At 45.7% G+C, this 9,550-nt stretch overlaps 1 protein-coding gene across 3 annotated transcripts in view; it reads left to right on the top strand.

Moving 5' to 3' along the window:
- Positions 1 to 410: 410 nt before the first annotated feature.
- LOC110503300 (neuronal PAS domain-containing protein 1) overlaps positions 411 to 9,550 on the top strand; it is a 43,259-nt gene continuing 34,119 nt past the window's right edge. For 2 of the 3 annotated variants that reach the window (XM_036961394.1, XM_036961396.1), the window contains exon 1: positions 411 to 1,263. The gene's annotated coding sequence lies outside the window, so the exon portion shown is untranslated. The remainder of the gene's footprint in view (positions 1,264 to 9,550) is intronic. The other variant, XM_036961395.1, reaches the window with a different exon arrangement.

Consider the following 9,550-nt stretch of genomic DNA (forward strand, 5'->3'; position numbering starts at 1 on the left):
GGAACGAACAGAGGGGGGGGGGCGAGGATGGAGGAAGGGAGGGAGGTTGGCTGGAGAGAGTACTTGAGTGAGTGTCTGAATGTGATTATTTGCTCATGTATGCACATGCTTGTGTGTGTGTGTGTGTGTGTGTGTGTGTGTGTGTGTAAATGCTTGTTCATGTGCACACTGCGTGAATGTTTTGCAGATCCTCACTTGTGGACTCGTTTGTTGGATAGACTGTGCATAAGACTAAGGAAACAGTTTACAATGTGTTTGTATGTGATGGAATCTCCCATTTGTTTCAGTTACACATACCCTCCCTCCCTTCCTTCTTTCCCTCTCTCCCTCCCTTTTTCTCTCTTTCTCTTTCTCTCTCTCGCTATCTCTTCCTCTTTCACTTGTCTTTTACTCTCCCTGCTAATCAGCATTTGAAAGGCAGCTTTGACAGTGAGAAAGAACGTGAGAGGCAGCAGGAGGAGGGGTGTACGAGAGCAAGAGACACAGTGAGTGACTGAGAGAGAGAGCGAGCAGGGGAGAGAGAGAGAGACCGAGGCAAGGGCTGTACAAGCATGCCTTTTATATTTACTAGCGACTGAGGGGAAGAGAGAGAGAGTGAGAGAGAGGGTGAAGAGAGAGACAACCGATGTGCACAGCTTTCCCAAGAGGAAATTAAAAGAAAGAAGCTCAGCGAAAAGAGTGAGAGAGAGAGAAGGGGAGGGAGAGGAGGAGGAGGAGAGAGAGAGAGAGAGAGAGAGAGAGAGAGAGAGAGGGAGCATGCAGGCGAGAGGGAGAGAGAGAGAGAGCGAGAGAGAGAGAGAGAGAGAGAGAGAGAATCTCACGCTGGCTGTCTCCTAATCCTAGTCCATCTCTAAGAGGGAGCAGAGGGTTAGTGAAGTGATCCAGAGCCAGCATAGCGTCTCTTCTCCACCAGCTAGCACCACTTGCGTGCTCATACACACACTCTCACACACACACACACACTTGCAACGGGATTCCGCGGTGGGTCCGCCTGCCTGCCTGCCTGCCTGCCTGCGTGTCCAGGTCTATTGTGAGCGTGAGGGGATTGTTGTGCCTCCAGTCGGTCCAGCCAGCCAGCCAGCACAGCCCCAGTGCGTTTGGGAGCAGGGGTCCCCAGCTGGGCCGTTTTGGGGGGCACAGGAGTCTAAAGAAGAGGAGGAGGAAGGAAAGAGGAGGAAGAGGAGAGAGTAAGTGCACTCAACGCTGGAAAGGAGTCAACGCTGGAAATGCCCATCAGGTTAGGCCATCCTGGAACAACTTCTGGTCAGTGTACACACACACACACACACACGTACGTACACGCACATTCACACACACAAACACACTTCCACTGTTTGATAAGTTGATGTGATGTTGTAGAAATACTGTCAACTGGTCGACATTCCAACAGTCGTGTGAGTGTTATGTGGCCGGACGGTTATGTCAGTTTGCGAGTGTCCTAAAGATGTCACGTGTACTTTTAGAATGAAAAAGTTACTAGTTTCGGAGAGTTTCAGGGGAAGTCCCACTTTCTTTGTGTCACCTACTCTCTTCGATTCTTAGCAAAGTTTGGAAGGTGTCATACGTACGGACACGTTATGGTTTTCTGCTCTTAACAAAAAGGGTCTGAGTCGTAACATGTCATGTAGTGTTAAATATTCATCTTTGGACCAGATGAAGAGTGTCTGTGGCGATATCAGTGTGTGTCATCAGTTCACTTTTTAAATGGAGAGGAAAGCCATATAGTCGAATGGATATGTGACATTTTCGGGTAATGGTGAAGGAAAACACATTGGAAATAAATGTACATGTGTAAATATCTGCTTTTGTTTTTTTTTTGTCTGTTCGGGACTGGATGGTATTGTCTGTGTATTTACCGTAACTCTCTAAAATAAACTGGATAAAAGTTGCTGGCTCAACAAGGCATAAGCGAAGTACTTGCTTCCTAAGTTGTTGACTTTCTGCCAGCGCACCGAAAGGTCAACATGTATTACTATTGTTATCACTAAGACATCATTAAAAAAAATATATATATATATATAAACGAGGTCATGTTCTTCAGCCGTGAAAAGCATCATTTCCATGACATTTCCTGTCTTCTGTGCCTCGTTCAGAATAAGAAGTATTAGTAGGTTGCTGTGAAGGAACGAGAGAAAAGCCCAGTTGGCTGGATGGATGATTGTAGTTCTTTAGGGCACGAACAGCAGGTGGCCCTAATTGACTGTAACAAAATGCCTGTGTAATCTGGTGCCTAATGGCAAAATAGTACATATATCGCCAATGCTGTTCTATAATCACACCATACAAAAGAACAGGGATCATAAGGTATTTTATGGTCGACTACACGTGTCATTTGTCTAAGGCGCTGCTAGCCGTGTGTTTGTAGAGGCACAGCACAACTACATAAAAAGGAGGCGGGGAAGGGTGACTTAGGGAAGACAGAGTGGTGCATTAACAAACAAATGTGCGCGTGTGTGTGTGCGTGTGTGTGTGTGTGTGTGTGTGTGTGTGTGCGCAAACAACACGGGGACCAGTGTTTTTACCCAGGTGTGTATGTCCCTGGTCTGCCTTCGTGGAGTGCGCTGTTTGTTGACAGCAATTGACTGTTTCTGTGCGAGAGTGCTGTGAGGTATAGCAGCACCATCACCATCCGCAGGGCTCCACCTGCTCAGTCACCGCAGGTGCAAGGAGAAATCACTCCACCCAGTGTCGCATAACCCCTCCATAGACCACAATAAGACTGTTGATCTGAGAAGATGTTTTCGGGCTGTGGTGGTTGTGTCCTTTATCGATAAAAAAAAACAAAAAACATGGGGATCGAAAAAGACGTTATTGGCAACACAGGCGGAAGGCGGTTTCAACAGCGTCACTCGTTCCTGTAGGCTCTGAAAGGAGAAGACGCGGATTGTCTCGATCAATCAGTAATAGCTCATGAAAGTCCTTGTTGACCGTGTTCAAACCAGCACTTGTCTTCTTTGATTTTTTATCTCTGTCTGTTTGGGTGATTTGACATTCTTCACCCTGTCCTCTTCTGCACCAGAGAAAATATATATATTTTTAATTTTACCTTTATTTAACTAGGCAAGTCAGTTAAGAACAAATTCTTATTTTCAATGACGGCCTGGGAACAGTGGGTTAACTGCCTGTTCAGGGGCAGAACGACAGATTTGTACCTTGTCAGCTCTGGGATTTGAACTTGCAACCTTCCGGTTACTAGTCCAACGCTCTAACCACTAGGCTACCCTGCCGGAGTTGAGCTCCACAAAACGACTTGAAATGTTTTCATAATACGGTGAAGGGATCATCCTTGGCAACCGGGCCGTGATATATTTGGCTCTGTTGAATAACGTGTCAACGAACTAACCTCCAACAGTTATTGCAGTGAAAGGGGTCTGAGAGGCTACAGTCACATGGAGGGAGCGAGAGGGTCGGATATTATAGACCTGACAGGTTGACACAGGGATGGCGTTGGCAGTCGTGGATGGGGAAAGACGTGGTTGAAGACTCTCGGGTGGTCATCGACATGCTCCTTTCTGAAGACTTTCTTTAGCGTCGGGAATGAGGAAGACATGTAGACAGGTTCTGGTTTGTTTGACTGTTGACTCACCGTCAAAGAGGATAGATAGACACACACACACACACACACACACACACACACAGAGCGAGCGAGCGAGCGAGCGAGCGGGAGAAGTGTGTGTGCTGCGTTGACAGACAGTGTCTGCGTCGGTGACAGAGGGTGTCAGCTCAGTGTCAGTGAGATGCGTTTAGTGTCACACTCTGCTGACCTGATCTCCGGTCAGTCTGTCCACTCTGTCCCGCTGTGGCTCCTTACATAGCCCCTGCTGTCATTCACACACTGCCTTGCAGGGAGCCAGCGGCCCGTATATTTACCCACACACACGGACGTGCACACACACACACACACACACACATACATACACACACACAGCGGACGGACGCGTGCACACACGCACATACACAAGCACGGATACAGACACGCATACATACACACAGGCGCATACACACACACGGACGCACACATGTATACAGGTAATTGTCATAGTCATAGAATCCCTTGAGGAAATGGGGGATATAAAGTTTATTGAAAGCAGGTGCTTCCACACATGTGGTTCCTGAGTTAGTTAAGCAATTAACATCCCATCATGCTTAGGGTCGTGTACAAAAAAATGTAGGGCAGGCCATTATTTTGGCCGTTATTCTGTTTACCATGGCTATGCTCCCATAGCATGACAATGCCCCCCATCCACAGGGCACGAGTGGTCACTGAACGGTTGGATGAGCATGAAAACGATGTTAACCATATGCCATGGCCGTCTCAGTCACCAGATCTCAACCCTATTGAACACTTGTGGGAGATTCCGGCGCGGCGCCTGAGACAGCGTTTTCCACCACCATCCACAAAACACCAAATTATTGCACATCCCGTGGTAGAGTTCCATATGCTTGTAAAATCGATGCCAAGGCACATTGAAGCTGTTCTGGTAGCTCATCACGGCCCAACGCCCTATTAAGACACTCTATGTTGGTGTTTCCTGTATTTTGGTAGTTTCCTGTACCCTGTACATACAAAAAATGTCACAACTAGCCTGATGGAAACAGCAAATTTGTCGGTAAATTTGTCCAAATGTCGATAAAGCGACATTCCCTAGACAAGGTGGGGTCTTTTTTGTGTCTGTAAAAGGAATCATGCGAGAAATGGCAGCGGAAATGTATTGATGTGCAAATATGGATATAATTACCATCATATTGCAGTAATGATATCTTGTGTGGTCCTCCCAGGCTCCCACTAGGAAGTGGGAAAGCTGCAGTTGATTTCACTACAGATACAATAAGTTACGATGAACTTCGCAGGGTGGTAATAAATATCAAGGGTTTTATTCCGGTGACATGATGATCGATGCTTGGCTGCCGTTTGACCCCAAAATATATAATATTTTGTCCGTAATAATAATCTCATCATGTAGGCTATACTTGCACTGTATCTGTGAGCCGTTGGCTAGAGCGCACGTCCCTAGACCAGAATGGGCACATCCGCTGTACCATATAACACCATTTTGTTTGTGACACAACCATCAGTAGAGTTGAAAATGCGATGGAAACCCAAATAACTTTTTTACATTTTTTTTTATTTGGTACATGTTATTTTCAAGTGCAGTTTTGTCATCACCCACAGCCTTCAATCCGCAACAAGTCAATTTGATCTAAATACCTCTCTGGTGGGAAAATGCGCATCACACAACCCAGAGAAAAAAAGACCATCTTTTGCTGGGATTTTCACTAAATGGAATCCCGTAGAATAGTTCTTTGGAGGAAGGATCGTTGACACATACTGTTCATTTTGACATGTATCTAAAAGCATATTTGAGAGGTAGTTGATCCAAAGTTGACATTGCCTTTCGCCAGGCCTCCTTTAATTAACGGCCCGTAGCGTTGCATCTGTAGGTACCACAAAGCAGCATTGGTGTAATATGAAGCTTTTACAGCTTGCTCTGTGATATGAGTAGTGTTTCGATTTCAACCACTTTCTCTTAACATTCATTTTTGAATATTTAAAGACATAAACATAACGTCAACAAATGTTTTTTTTTTATATACTGTTGAACCTAATACTCTACGGGCATATCAGAGTCCCATAGTGGGATCTCTGCTGTTTCGTAAATTCACTCTGGCTATCTATTCTGATTTCAGAGCACTCTCGTCTGAGTGTACCAGAGAGCAGAATAACTGATATGACCGGTGTCAGTAAATGTAGGCAAATAAAAACATAATAAAATTGTTGCCAGTAACACAGTTAGTCACCAACGCTCGTGACAACATGAAAACAGCCTCACCACCTCTGCTAGGGCGAGTAAAACGGTCAGAGTGAGGTGTTTGAGTCTGGAAGTAGCTAGTAAAGCTAGCCAACTTTAGCCAGTTAGCTTGGGTGCTTTCGGATCAACCCCTACTCCTCGGGCCAGAGCGTCCAGTGTGTGCTCTGAAGGCTTCGAAAGCGAAAAGCTCTTCATTTACAAACGGACAATCTGACAAAGCTCCGAATTTAGGAACGCCCAGAGCGCACTCTGAGTGCACTCTGGCACTCCAGAGGGAATTTACGAACACACCCTACTTAAGCATTACCAACAGAGGGAATGTGAAAATGGATTCAACATGTTCGCGGTGACTTGCAGGATGTGCAATGATACAAGTAAAAGGAGGGCTGCGATTGGTTACCAACGATACCAATTTCTCTGTATAAAATGGGCCATAACTGTAAAACTAGTAGAGATCGCACTCTGTAAATTTGATATGCCTGTAGAATATATTATTTTCAGCAATATATTGAAAAATGTTCATGTTTATATTTTTATACATTCATAAATGTATGCAAAAAAATGCTTATTGAAATCAAAATACTTCTCCTATTACAGAGCGGTAAAGCTTCATATGATACCAATGTTTACTTTGTAGCACCTACAGATGAAGCATTATGGAGTCTTAAACGAGGCCTGGGAAATGCCAAAATGTCATAAACTTTGATCAATTATTTTTCAATTCTGATTTTAGATACAAATTTCTCAAATGTATAAACAATCCTTCCTCCAAAGGACCGTTCTATGGATTACATTCTCTAAAACGACATTGGAGGCGGCTTATGGTAGAGAAATGAACATTCAATTCTCTGGCAACAGCTCTGGTGGACATTCCTTCAGTCAGCATGTCATTTGCACACACTCTCAAAGCGTGAGACATCTGGTGGCATCGTGTGACAAAACGGCGCATTTTAGAGTGGCCTTTTATTGTCCCCAGCATTAGGTGCACCTGCGTAATGATTCTGCTGTTTAATCAGCTCCTTGATATGCCACACCTGTCAGGTGGACGGATTATCTCGGCAAAGGAGAAATGCTCACTAACAGGGATGTAAACAAATTTGTCCACAACATTTTAGAGGAATAAGCTTTTCGTGCGAATCGAACATTTCTGGTATCTTTTATTTCAGCTCATGAAACATGGGACCAACACTTTACATGTTGCGTTCACATTTTTGTTCAGTATAAATGCACTGAGGATATTCAAACACACACTCTTTAAAACATTGTACCGTACATAAAAGGACAAGGATAGAGTATACACACACTCAAGAAATTACGTGAATATTCTCGCTCGCTCTTACATACTGCCCCCACAAAAACACAGACCAGTACACCTGCCAAGAACGAACAGACACTGTAAATAGACATGCATGTACTTAACCAAATACAGGGCAGGTACACTGAAATCCGTTATGCACTGGACACAGCTACACAACTTATACAACCCTTATAAGCCACTGATACTGGACTGAACTCTCTGACCTTTGTATACATGTATTTCTATTTGAATGTACAGTATGTATATGTTAATGTGTCTGCACTTGCGTGCGTGTGTGTGTGTGTGTGTGTGTGTGTGACCCTGTGTGCGGTGATGCACAGGTCAGCTTGTTGGTTCACCCGCACCCACCCGCGTGTGCGAATAACCCATCCACGACCACCCGACTATACATGATAAAGTGAAAATCTGAAACCCGCAAATATAGAAAATGTGCTGAACAGTTCCCGTTCACTTTCCCTGCCCAAGTTCCCAAAAGCATTTGGCGATTGGGGTGTATCTGGTGGGCGCATGCAGTTAGGTTCTAAACATACTTATGCACGAATGCCAGATAAAAAAATAATGAATGAAAAACTTCATTGTAGCCTATAGATATGAATTGCACAACAATTGTACATTTAAGGATTTTTTTTAATGCATTATTTTCTCTTTATTCAAACCGCTCGCCACCTACCCGCCCTTCACCCACACAATATTCCATGACTCTAAACCCGCGTATATAACTGCGGGGTTATGAGTCACCCCCGCGCGTTACACTGTGTGCTGGGCTATGGCATGTGGTTATTTAGAGGTCAGTGGTGATGTTCTCCCTGCCCGAGGGAAGTGGATTTAGTGTCTCTCTTCTAAAACTGTTCCCAGATAACAATGCGTAGGTACAGCATCATTATGCATCTCTCGCTCTATCTCCCCAAGTCCTTTCTCTTTTCCTTTCGGACAGTTTAGGAGATCTTTGTTGATTTTCTCCCAGTTCTGACTCACAAGTTCCACTTCAACTTGATATCGCACCTTTCGTTACGTTCATAAAGCCTTGACCTATTCTTCTATATATCTATGCTGCTTAGGCTGCTCTCTGATATTCATCTCCCGGCCGTCAGGGCTACTTTCATGTACGGCTGTTAAAGTGGGTCCGCGGCGTGTTGACAGTGTTCCCATACAGTATTACCATGCTATCTCAGCGCTCCAGCCCCACGGTGGATCATCATCGTGGAAAAGCATGGATTTTTCTGTTGCGGCGTGTCCGTGAGGACTAGGACATCAAAGACAGCCTACTGAGGCCCCTATGAAATGAGCGAGGAGGAGGGAGAGAGCTATCGATTAGCAGACGTGAACACTAGCGTACCTCCCTCTCTTCCTTTTTTCCTCTCTCTCCACCCCTCTCTCTATCTCTCCCGTCTCTCGTTCTCTACACCCATCCCTCTCTCTATCTTTATCTCTCCGTCTCCATCGCCATCCACCCCCGTCCTCTCCATGCATCCTTCTCTCTGGAAGGTTCCACAGTAGATCTCTTGGTTCAGTGGTCATTCAGCTATAGGTAGGGCCTGTTTAGGAATGGTCAACCCCAACTGCTCTTGTTCCCTCGTGGCCACGCCGTTCGTTCCGTTCCTTTCCTCCTTTCCTCCTCATTGCCGTGACGATACCTGGGGGTGGGCAGGGTCAGTCTTGTTTAATCTAACAGCGTATTGATTCCATTATATAATTAATGACCCGGGGTTGGGGGTTGGGGAGGACAGGGAGGAGTGCAGTGGGAGGAGGGAAGCGCTTCAGCCCTGGAGAGTTGGAGAGAACCTTGATCCGGAGTCGTCAAGGTCAGCCGGAGCCGGCGCTTCGATGTGGAGGTGGCTTGCCGTCTGAGGACCGGAATACCGAACCAGAGATTGAGAGAGAGAAGTCATCACGTCCAGTGATCCAGTGCAGCCGGGGACCGATCAGTAGTTGAACAATAAGTAAATAGAGAAACATCTGACTTCCAAATGTACCACCATCAGCCGTGTGGTGGCATAATAAGCAGGCGAGCCCTTGGAAGACCAGAATACTGAAACTATAGACACTCCAGCCACTCATCAAGGTCTATTCACCGATCTGATAATAACCCCCCCCCCCCCCCCCCCCCCGGAAGAAAATATAAGTAAAATACTGCTCTAGTCTAATTGATATGGATGGGTTTTTGCCTCTGTACCAGTTTGGACATTTCCACACCTCTACGGTCGCTCGCTTTCTCTGCTTTTGCGAGATGGGAAACAGCTGTCCCGTCGGGAGGTTGAGGGACCAGTCATACCGCATAGTAAACATTTAAAAGCAGACCGACAGGCAGTATTTCATTGTGGTAAGAGGAGCAGAAAGAGGGGTAAGGGGAAGATAAGGAGAGGCGTGCGGCTGTTGTCTTTCCCAGTGTCAAAGCCTGCGGTCTAACTTTGGGGCTCCCGAG

Source organism: Oncorhynchus mykiss, chromosome 24 (assembly GCF_013265735.2).
Source record: "Oncorhynchus mykiss isolate Arlee chromosome 24, USDA_OmykA_1.1, whole genome shotgun sequence".
NCBI classification, from domain to species: domain Eukaryota; kingdom Metazoa; phylum Chordata; class Actinopteri; order Salmoniformes; family Salmonidae; genus Oncorhynchus; species Oncorhynchus mykiss.